The following is a 12,544-nucleotide window of genomic DNA, read 5'->3' as shown; positions in this document are numbered from 1 at the left end:
GCAACAGGGGGTATTTTATTAATTATAATACACAAGCGTCAGTGAGTCATGTGACAGAAATGACATCACTAAGCTCTGATGATAACGATGACATCACTAAGCACCGTTTACAAGTATATAATTTACAGGATATTCATGGTACTTGTGTATTATTATGGTATAAAATACATGTATATTCCTAATGTAGAGAGATATACTGTACATGTATTGTATACCTCTAATTACCTCTAATGTAATGTGGAAACCAGTTCCACACCTTAGTTGGGTACCCAGGCAGGTTACGGGCAGGGATAGGGGAATTTTCTGGCTGAAACTTTTCCCTAATGTACCGTTGTGGACCAAATCCAGGATTCTGCTTGGTAGTCTGTCAAATCCCAACAATGTTTACAGCATTTTGATTTGTTAGTGTGCAAATGAACAGCAAATAAAGTGACTTCAAAGTACTGGACAGGTGAATGTGACATGCAATTTTCTTAAATTTGAATGTACAATTTAGGACTTAGATTCAGTTCCTTATTTTGCCAAATTTTTTGTATGTATGTATTTATATACACATTTATATAACGCTACCAGGATATGCAGCAATTTACAATTTTACAATGTAAAAATAGACACGGGAGGACCTGGGCAGTTGTGTCGCCTCCCATCCCATGACAAGTGTGTGGAGTACACTCGCACAAATAGGCGCACACATGCGAACAAGCAGGGTCGGACTGGGCCGTACCCACATTGTGATATGAAGGCTTGTTAACATTTCTCGTGCATGCGCACAAACGCATGGAGCAGCAGCGGGGGCCAGAGGGGGGGCCCTGGGGCAGCAGCCCCAGTGGGCCCCCGGCCCCCCAGTCTGACCTTGCAAATGAGAGCAAGAGTGCAGAGAGGGGACTGGACTAGGGGTAGGCTGCAGAGAACGTACATGTCTGGCACCCCCCAGCTTTGCACCGTAGTGCCTCTTCTGCCTAAGCCTAACCCTAGTTCCAGCCCTGGCATTTGCATTTATATTAACGCATCAGCTGCAATTGTGCCAAGCACAAAGCCCCCTTGCAACAGCAACAATATGTATGTTATTGGAGAGTAGAAAGCTGGAGTACTCAGTAGAAACCCACACCAACATTGGGAGAGCATACAAACTCCTTGCAGATAGTGCCCTGCCTGGAATCCATTGTGTCACTGTGCTGCCCTGTATAAAGTTACTTTCTGTTATCAGGTATTGAAGAAATGTCACTTTCCTGTTATCTATGTCTATCCAAAGACAAGGCATTTCTGAGCCTAAGGAACTATAATATCCCTTCCTGCACAGTGCAACAGTCCCTCTGACATTCATTGGCTGAAATGTCTTTACAGCAAAATGATGCTGTGCCCTGGGAATTACTTTATCATCCAATTACAACCTTAGAACTGCAACAAAAAACAATGAGCAATGTTTAAATAAATAGAAACTTGTAAAAAGTGAATGATAAGTTATAACTACTTTGTGCTAGAAGAGAGTTACATATTTATATTGCTTACGTGTCTCTTTCTTCTTCCTCTCAGCAGCCCTGACATGATGTGTGAGTAAGATTCCAGCTCGACTTGTAGCAGAGTATTCTGTCACCGATGTCACAGATCCCACCAGAAATTCGTTGTTTTCTTCACTGTCACCTTTAGGGCAATGTCACATGAGGCATTTTGATGACACACCTAAGTAGTGAAATTAAATCTAATTCCGAAAACATACAAGCTGCTGTGCAAGCATTCTGTAAACTGTTGATGCCATATAAATAAATGGGAATAAATAAACTTTAGTGTATACTGCTAAAGTTGAGCTTTATTACAGACTTGCAGATATTGCTAAACAATAAAATCATGGAGGTATTTGATGGTGGTGGCGGTGCGACTAATGTCACTCAATTATAGTCAGTGACCTACAACATGTGCCAGTGGGAGTCATGAGAAGTGTGTGATCCAACACATGCCATGGGTTGGTAAGGCAAGTTAGAAAAAAACAATAATTTTTTTATATTCATTTCATGTAAATTTAACCTAAACATAAGCATTTAGAAATGCAAAAAATTGCGCTGGTGGCTGTTTGCAGTTATCAGATGTTTGGCCTTGGCCAGGCTCTCGGCAAATTCCATGCCCAGTCGTCTGGTACATTCTTGAAAGTATTTTGTCTGGATGAAATGGTTGTACTCTTGCCTGCGCCGATGTCAGGTTAATCTGGTTGAAACAAACAAACAACTGACCAGTAAAAGTTATCTTTTAGTATGATGTAGAGAGATATTCTGAGACAATTTGCAATTGGCTTTAATTTTTTATTATTTGTGGTTTTTGAGTTATTTCGCTTTTTTATTCAGCAGCTCTCCAGTTTGCAATTTCAGCAATCAGAATTACTCTAGCAGCCACGCAACGATTTGAAAAAGAGACTGAAATATAAATTGAAGTGAACCAGAATAAAAAAATGAGTAATCTAAAGTACCGTATATACTCGAGTATAAGCCGACCCGAGTATAAGCCGAGGTACCTAATTTTACCTACGAAAACTGGGAAAACGTATTGACTCTAGTAGAAGCCTAGACACAACTACAGCCCTGTCTCCCAGCAGCGCACATTCTGCCAAAGCGACCCCCCCAGCGATCAACCGGACTTCTTTGCAAAGCTGATGGTGACAGAGAATTGCCAAACGGATTACTGTGTGCATTGTCCCACTGTCCCACTACCATGTGCAGAGGGTGCTGTTTGATATTGCCATCACTGTTAATCTTTCGTATAACCAACAGAGGGGCGCTGTGTGATATTGCAGTCACTGTTATTCTTTCATATAACCAACAGAGGGAGCTGTGTGATATTGCAGTCACTGTTAATCTTTCATATAACCAACAGAGGGCACTGTGTGATACTGCAGTCACTGTTATTCTTCCATATAACCAACAGATTGCGCTGTGTGATATTGCAGTCTCTGTTATTCTTTCATATAACCAACAGAGGGCGCTGTGTTATATTGTAGTCACTGTTAATATTTCATATAACCAACAGAGGGCGCACTGTTATTCTTTCATACAACCAACAGAGGGCGCTGTGTGATATTGCAGTCACTGTTATTCTTTCATACAACCAACAGATGGCACTGTGGGATTTTGCAGTCACTGTTATTCTTTCATATAACCAACAGAGGGCGCACTGTTATTCTTTCATATAACCAACAGATAGTGCTGTGTGATATTGCAGTCACTGTTATTCTTTCATATAACCAACAGATGGCGCTCTGTGATATTGCAGTCACTGTTATTCTTTCATACAACCAACAGAGGGTGCTGTGTGATATTGCAGTCGCTGTTATTCTTTCATACAACCAACAGAGGGCGCTGTGTGATATTGCAGTCACTGTTAATATTTCATACAACCAACAGAGGGCGCTGTGTGATATTGCAGTCACTGTTATTCTTTCATACAACCAACAGATGGCGCTGTGTGATATTGCAGTCACTGTTATTCTTTCATACAACCAACAGAGGGCGCACTGTTATTCTTTCATATAACCAACAGAGGGCATTGTGGGATATTGCAGTCTCTCCCCAAGTGAACTGTTGGTATAGGAATGATTAAAAGGGACTGCAATCTCAGCTACTCCGGTAGGGTACCGCTGACCCGAGTATAAGCCGAGGTAGACTTTTTCAGCACATTTTAGATGCGGCTTATACTCGGGTATATACGGTAGTAACAACAAGAAATTGGTAGCATTCGTTTTTTTAGATGGGGTCAGTGACCCCATTTGAAAGCTGGAAAGAATCAGAAGAAGAAAGTAAATAATTAAAAAACTATAAATAATGAAGACCAGTTGAAAAGTTGTAAGGAATTTGCCATTGTAAGCATACTAAAAGTTAACTTAAAGGTGGAACACCCCTTTAAGAGTGCTGGAGACATTGGGTGGAAAATGACTATTATTGCACACAGAAAGGAAAAACTGATCTCTATAAGCTTGGTAATTAAAGTACCACTGTATCCTTGCCACCCCAGGTTGACAACCTTTGTATTCCTTTAATTCATCCTGAAAAAGTCAATTAAATATTTTGCAGAGCACCCAATGCTTAGCCAACCAGCAGTCATGCAATGCAATGTGAGCAAAGACACCTTTTAGTAAACGTTACAAGAAGCCTTACCCCAATGTTATCCACAGCAGCTTCTAGTGATCTCCATTCCTTGCCACAGGCCAGAGCCTCCCCTAAGGGTTAGTTAGATGCATATGCATTACAGAAGAAACAGAAACCTATGCAACAGGAATATCCTAGTGGTCTGGTGTTATTACTGCTTACAAAGCCAGTGAAGTTTTACATTACTGAATTCTCTACACAATAAGTAGCAGTTCATTGTTTCATCTCTTGCATCGAAAATAGGTCAAAATAATATCAGACCGTTGCCCACTTTGTGGTGAAGACAAGGGACTTATATCCTTTTCTGGGGATGTAAGAAATGTAACTTCCTGGTATAAACTACTCTTTTTAATGTCTCAAGAGTTTTCTATGCTTAAAAATGAAAGTAAATCCCTGCACTGTAACTGTGCAAAACACTCCAACATAGTTTGCTTCTGAACAAAGAAAATTATACATTAATACAAGTGACTGACCACATTTGTATTCTAAATCCATATAATCAAACATGCTCAGGCAACATCAGACTATACCAGGGCAGACAAAGCTAGTATTCCATGCAGAACCTGTATGCCTTTTTTAACCTACTATAAGGGCCTGTTTTCATTAACCTTTCCACAATTTCTGTTACAATGAATCCTCCTCCTTCAAAAAAAAAAAAGAGATTGCGTTGAGACCATGAAGAAAAGGATTAGCCTTCTCTATGCAGAACAAAGTACCCTACTAAATAAAAAATACACCCTCCAACCTACTCAATGTAGTATATTACATGCAGTATATTATTAGAGTATTTCATTTGAAGCATTATATTTCTATTTTGTACAGAACAAGGTTCAAACTACTTAGCTGAGTGGAGCATCAGTCTAGTGTCAGCCGACTCCACTCAGTATAGGTTCCATTCAGCACAATATAAACCTACTCCATTCAGTACAGTCTTAGCCTGACTCTATTCAATGCAGAACAATATAAACCTACTCCATTCAGTACAGTCTACATCTGACCCTATTCCATGCAGAAGACTGGAGGTGCAGTTTTCTGTAGCCTGGGAGAATCGATTCAGAGCTAAATATGAAAGAAAGCGTGATGTTTTGTTTTATTTTATTTTTGTTGGGTGATGGAAACTGCAGGAGGTTGGTCCAGGAAAGACTTTTCTGGGATGTTCATTTGGGTTGGTGGTGGGTGAAGGAAGGCCGTATGGACAAACCAAGACTTGATGTGTTTGATGGAAAGTTGCCAATGGACAGAGGGATGGACTCTGCGGGCTGGAGGGCGTATGGGTGGGTTTGTTGGACTTTTGGTTATTTTTGTTTTGTGGTATGATTTGTGAACTGTTTTTAAAATGTTTATTATTTAATGTAAAGTGATTTTATAAATAACAAAATTCCTATTCCATGCAGAACAATATAAATCTACTCAATTCAGTACAGTCTTAGCCTGACCCTGTTCCATGCAGCAGAATATAAACCTACTCGGTGCAGTACAGTCCTGGTCCAATACCCTACAGAACAATATAAAACTTCTCCTTCCAGAACACTATTAGGGGCCGATTCACTAAGGGTCAAATATCGAGGGTTAATTAACCCTCGATATTCGACTAGGAATTGAAATCCTTCGACTTCCAATATCGAAGTTGAAGGATTTAGCGCAAATACTGCGATCGTACGATCGAAGGATTTTTCCTTCGATCGAACGATTAAATCCTTCGAATCGAACGATTCGAAGGATTTTAATCCAACGATCGAAGGAATATCCTTCGATCAAAAAAACTTAGGAAAGCCTATGGGGACCTTCCCCATAGGCTAACATTGACTTCGGTAGCTTTTAGCTGCCGAACTAGGGGGTCGAAGTTTTTTTTAAAGAGACAGTACTTCGACTATCGAATGGTCGAATAGTCAAACGATTTTTACTTCGAATCCTTTGATTCGAAGTCGTAGTCGAAGGTCGAAGTAGCCCATTCGATGGTCGAAGTAGCCCAAAAAATACTTCGAAATTCAAAGTTTTTTTACTTCTAATCCTTCACTCGAAGTTAGTGAATCTGCCCCTTAGTGTCAGGCTCACAGGCAGATTCAGGGAGATTAGTCGCCTGGTGACAAACTTCCTCTTCTTCGGGGTGACTATCTCCCCGAACTGCCTCCCCTGCCTTCCCGCCGGCTGAAATGTAAATAGCCGGCGGGATGGCACTCGACTCAATTCGTTTTCCGAAGTCGCACAGGAAACTACGGGGGAAGGCAGGGGAGATTAGTCGCCCTGAAGAAAAGGAGAATTGTCGCCTAATCTCCCTGAATCTGCCTGTGTGCTCTGACCCTTGGACTCTTCCAAGCAGAACAGTGTTAAGATACTGCATTTGGAACATTTTATCTGTTCCCCTTTGCATAACTGTGAATTATTTTATATTTAAACAAATTACATGTATATATAATCAAACTGGGTAATGTAACAAGATAATTGTACTGTTTACATTTCTAGATTTACTCCAAAAAAAAAAAACCAGCTTCAGAAACAAGAGAAATGATAGTTTTTCCCTTTGTGTAAAAGGGAGAGTTCTATTGTAGTCACTGATTCACTGGGTGGGAACAGTAGGAGGAGCAACAATACTTGGTTTTGTAGATTTCTATTGATCGGGGGCACATGCAGCCATAAATCTGCCTGAATTGCAATCCTCATAGATTAATGTCACTTTAACGGTCTATATTACCACAGAGTAACCCCGTGGCTCAGCGGGGAGCAAAAACCCCTAGGGAGACATTAGGGTCAAAAATTAATACTAATACAATATTATAAATCTAGTACAATTTTAAGAATCTACAGGTCTTCCAGTCCTCCTACACCTAATTATGCCCCTGTCTTTTGTTAGACCGGTAGCTCTATGGGTTATTAGAATCCCGTAGCAAGGGGAGCCCAGAGTATAAAGCAAAACATTTCACATTTTTGTTTACTTCATTGGAAATGGTGCACCTGTCTCTTTACCTGATTACATCTAATTAATATTTATGCTTTTCTAATTATGTAAAGCAAACAAGGCCCGCTAGAAAGTCATCTTGGCGCATAGAGGAGACTGCACTGTTTACCGACCTGACTGTCAATAGCTATTAGCAGAGACAAAGAACGGCAGAAGAGTCGGTCAGCGCAGTTCAGAGGGACAGACAGATTGCAGTGAGCTGTGTGTGAATGTAAAAGAGATATCTGCAGCAATGTGGATGAAAGACACTGTCTGGCAGCATGGAACTGGTTCATTTGGAGAATTATTTAAAACCCAGGGCCACCTTATTAAACCCTTTGCTGCAAACAGTTTCACCGAGCTTTAGAAAGTAGAACTAGTATGGGGATATGATTGGGGAAGGAGACCAGTCCTATGTTCACCCAACTCAAAAGGAAACACAGGAATGGGATTTATTATCCAGAATTCTCGGGACCTGGGGTTTTCCCAGATAGGGGATCTTTCTGTAATTTGAATCACCATACCTTAAGGGGGTTATTTACTAAACTCTGAATGCAAAAATCAAGAAAAATTTGTTATTTTGTCTTTTATAAAATCGGACTTTTAAAAAATTCTTTGGAAGGTATTAAACCCCAAGGATGAAAAAGTCCGAGTATGAAAATCCGGCATCTCAGACCTGTCAAGGTTGCATATAAGTCAATGGGAGAAGTCCCAATGATTTTTTGTACTGGGTTTCGTGCAATACCTCGAAGTTTTCTGAGTTTTCAGGTGAAAATTCAGAAAAAATCGTGAAAATCGGATGAAAAATTTGTGAGTTTTAGAAACGTTGTATCTTTTTCTGGCTGTTCAGTGCAGGAGATCAGAGAGACGGGACATTTCAGTAACAATCCAGGGTTGTGGGTTGAGCCGTCAAAATCGGGACTGTCCCGCAAAAAACAGGACAGTTGGGAGGTATGCAAATGTGTCAAGTGCAAGGAGGACAACTTGCAACTGCAATTATGCTGGATTTATAGGGGGGAACTGTATTGTGGGTAAAAAATATGGTATACATCTGTATAAATTTCCTCCTGCACTTCATTCTCTTCCATTGGCATTTCTTCATACCTGGAAGCAATTGGTGGAACCAGTTGGTGTCTTTTGCCCTTTGCTGGATCTCATTGCTGGAGTTTGCTGCTTGTGTCAAGTGTTTGCGCATAGATTACTGCTGCAAAATGGTTTAGAGAGAACAGTTCAATGTAAATCAAGCATTGTTATAAGAATTCAGTCCCAGTCAAAGGAAATAAATTATTTCCCCCTCTTTATGCATATTTACACATATAATGTCTGCCAAAATGCCTTTCCTTTTCTTGTTGCAAGCAACAAAAAAAAATAAAGTCAGTCTTTGTGCCTTTTTTAATAACCCGCTACGGTCACCTTTCCCCAGGATTGCTGAACTGTTGAATCTTTCTTGAAACTTCCTGCTGCGTTTGATCTACACTCCCTTTATTTATATATTTTCTACATTTATTCTCCGTGCATGTACACTGGTATAGAGGGGAAACATCCTGACATGCCAATAATGTGTAATGTAATATGACAGTCTCTGAATGGAGCGGCATACATGCAAAGCGCAGGAGACTAATGCCTCCAGTATACACAAGGAGAACAGAAGAACACACTGAGGGGTGATTAATCAAGCTCCGTTAGGGATAACGAGGATGTTCTTGCTCTATCTCCCCTTCAAGTTAATAATACATACACTGCTGCCAAATGGTCTCTTACACTGATAAATAAGGGTGATAAATAACCAGCAGAGTGAGAGATCAAAGGGCAGAAGGTATGGCTTACAGAGAGGGGAGTAAGTGGGTAGGCACATGTGTCCAGCACCCACTCATTTTACTATATTTTCTTCCTGCAAAAGCAACCCTTGTTTCAGCCTATTGTCTGGTTTGGTCAGTTCACAAGCTGTATCACGGAGTGAAGCTGCAATATACTTTACAAAACAAATAAATAATGTTGACCATCAAAGTCCTATCACACAAGATCACTAGGCACTCCTGTGGGCATTTCCAGGATTTATTAAGCACAACCCAGAGAGACAGAAGAAAATAATGAGTCTGATGAACGAGATAAAGAGTTAGGGCGGCAAAGTAAAGAATACCAATGAACAGAGAATAAGAGATAATAAAAACAAAAGACGCAAGTCTGTAAAAAGTCATTGATGTACATGAAGAGTCTAAATCCAAACACAGAGAATGACAAAGTCTTGGCTCTCAGAGATTTAGATAAATAGACCCCCCACTGGTGTTATAACAGTATGCCACAGAGAGACTAGGTTTTTGATTTCGAAGCCAATCACGTTTGGTGCTTATACTGTATAATTGCTCTGACAAAAGTGTTTAATCCCAGTGATTATGTAAAATAAAACCGCAGTTATCCCACACCGCACCAATAAATAAATCATTAAAGTCTTCCGATGGATAAATATTTGCCTTCAGTTGCTGCATCTGATTTATATAGAAATATATATAGACTGCAAGCTTTTTGGTACTAAAAGAGAATTAAAATATACCAATTCAACCATGGATTTTTTTTTTTCTATTATGAGATTTAATGTTTGTTCTGCTTTACCTTTGGGGCTGTCCAAACACTCCAGGAACTGTATATTTTGGCCCAGGGTATATGGAAAAGGTTAGAGAGAGAGAGGTTAAGAACACATTGTGCGAATTCATTGGAAAGCAGTGATCACGTTCTTAATATTATTATTATTATTATTATTAATATTACTCTTTGCTTGTGAGTGTCAGATATACAAATATAACACACATACTAAACATATATATAGGTATTGGACCTGTTATCCGGAATGCTCAGGAGCTGGGGTTTTCCATATAACTGATTATTCCATCATTTACTAGAAAATCATGTAAACATTAAATAAACCCAATAGGCTGGTTTTACTCCCAATAAGGATTAATTATATCTTAGTTTGGACCCAGTACAAGGTACTGTTTAATTATTACAGAGAAAAAGGAAATCATTTTTTAAAATTTGGATGATTTCGATAAAATGGAGCCTATGGGAGACGAGCTTTCTGTAATTCGGAGCTTTCTGGATAACGGGTTTCCGCATAACAGATCCCATACCTGCATTTACATGTGTATGCAGTTGTCATGAATGTGTGAATGATTCCTAAACATATATTTGCCTTGTTTGTTCATTTAAAAAATGACAGTATGCCAATGACTGTATTTACAGATAATTTTCATATTAATCTTCTCACCTATCCTACACATTTTGCTTTGTGTTGATTTTCACATGTAGCTTGTGACACATAGGATGGGTGTAATTACACATCAGCACACAATTGAAAATGTGAAAAACGTTATCTCTGTCACGTGATTGCAAAGAATTCTCGGGTTCAGCTACACGCAGTGCTGGCCAACTGGCGGCTCCTGACCCCCCCCCTCTTGTGTGGCCTCCCAACATGAAAGTCTACCTGCCAGGATTACTTACCTTGTGTAAACTTTAAGCGTTGGGGTTGCCTTCCATCTACCTTCCGTATGATTGAATGAAGAATCGACTGCGCTAATGCACTCGCAGCGCTTCGATTTCCGAAGTCACCTGAAGTTGCCTCACGACGAAACTTTGGGCGACTTTGGAAATCAAAGCGCCGCGAGTGTATTAGCACAGGCAATTCTTCATTCAAGCATACAGAAGGCAGTTCGGGGAGATTGCCGATACGAAGAAGAGGCGATTAGTCGCCAGGCGACTAAATCTCCATGAATCTGCTCATCTGCCACAACCCTAAAAAGTATCAGTACTGAGATTAACTGCTCCCTGCATTGTTTACACCTCAAATTCAGTGTGCATTGTTCACACCTGTAACACCCCTAAAGCCCTGGCTTCCATTATCAGCCCTCCACCACTTAGGCGAGAAAAATTCTAAAGCCTTCATTAATTTAATTTAGTTTTCATATTTATAACATAAACACGCTTCCTAAAAGTCTTGTTTAAATGGTCAGGAGGCAACAACTCCGCTTGGGTCTAAAAATGACCCACTGGGTTAACTCCCCTACTGTTCTAGACTTCTCTATTAGGGACTTAAATTCTCTAAACTCACAAACTCTAAAACTATGATTGTCATAACATTTATTCTAAAAAGTATGAACAAAAGATAATGCTCTAAAAAATGTGAATACCTCAAAAACCTCTAAAAATGGAAGTTTTTCTGACAATTCCTACTGAAAAAAAATATGAACATTTCTAAGTCCGAATAGATTTAAAGAGGTCCAATAGGATGAGCGCCACTCCCATTGACTTCTATAGGACCGCAACAACTTTTACCTGGGGAAGTTTTGTATTTGAGGTTTTCACGTTTTTTTTTTTCACCTAAAGAATCAGATGCAGGTGTTACTCTCATGGTGAACACCAGAAATGATGCCGAGCAGACTTTGAAAATATTTGCTCCTGATTTGCAAAGAAGCACACATGTACAGTAGTTGTATCTATTGTGGCAATTGGATCCAGAGAATCGCGCATTGGCAGCTGTAATGACACTGGGATTCTAGGGAAAAACTCTGCATTGTGAGAAAAAACCATGGAGATTGCACTCAAAATTGCACTTTGCTCACTGCATCTAGTTACATGAATACAACCTAATAATATCAGTTAATGCTGCAGTGCACTGCTTTCAGTATTTTACTGTAGCTGCGCAGAGCTGTATTTAAATCCAGTGCTGTCCTAGGCACCAGCCCTCAGCCCCCTGCCCCCTTCCTTAACCGGTCATGCTGAACTGCACAGGTGCCAATCACAGAGAAACAAGGGCCCCTCCAAATTTAGCCACAATTATTCGGCTGAGGGAGGTGGTATTTTATTCCTGAACTTTTTTATTTACCATTATAGGTATTTGAGTGGTGATGAAGCTCTTGCAATATCTATACCAGTGGTCCCCAACCTTTTTTGCACCACGGACCAGTTTCAAGCAAGACAATTTTTATGTGGACTGGGGGGGATGGTGCATGAGGGAGCTGGGATTGCAGGTAATTAGGATATTTTTCATTGTTTTTGCAGCTGTTACAGACTCCAGCTGGGACCAGATACGACCAGTTTGGCACAGCCTGGTGGTTGGGGACCCCTGATCTATACAAATGACCAATACCCTCATGCCTATTGGCTGAAGACACTGAGTGGCCTATTTACCAACAATCTCATTTTAGTGGTTTTAGTCTCTGAAAAGTTGCAGAAAAATCCAGAAAACCATGACTTTTTCAACTTGTCATATTGTCGCACCAAAGTCAGCATAAAAAACCTCTAAAACGGCGAATCAAGGAAAGATCTTCCAGTTGTAAAAGGGACATCTGTCATTGACTTCCACATGATTTCAATAGGTTTTAGTTGGAGTATTTTTGAATTCAGGATTGTCGTAGTTTATTTTAGACTTTTTCAGATTTTTGGCATAAAAAAAAACAGACCCAAAAAAATGGTGGTGTAATTAATC

Source organism: Xenopus laevis, chromosome 2L (genome assembly GCF_017654675.1).
Source record: "Xenopus laevis strain J_2021 chromosome 2L, Xenopus_laevis_v10.1, whole genome shotgun sequence".
Lineage (NCBI taxonomy): Eukaryota > Metazoa > Chordata > Amphibia > Anura > Pipidae > Xenopus > Xenopus laevis.
This window is presented reverse-complemented; position numbering follows the sequence as displayed.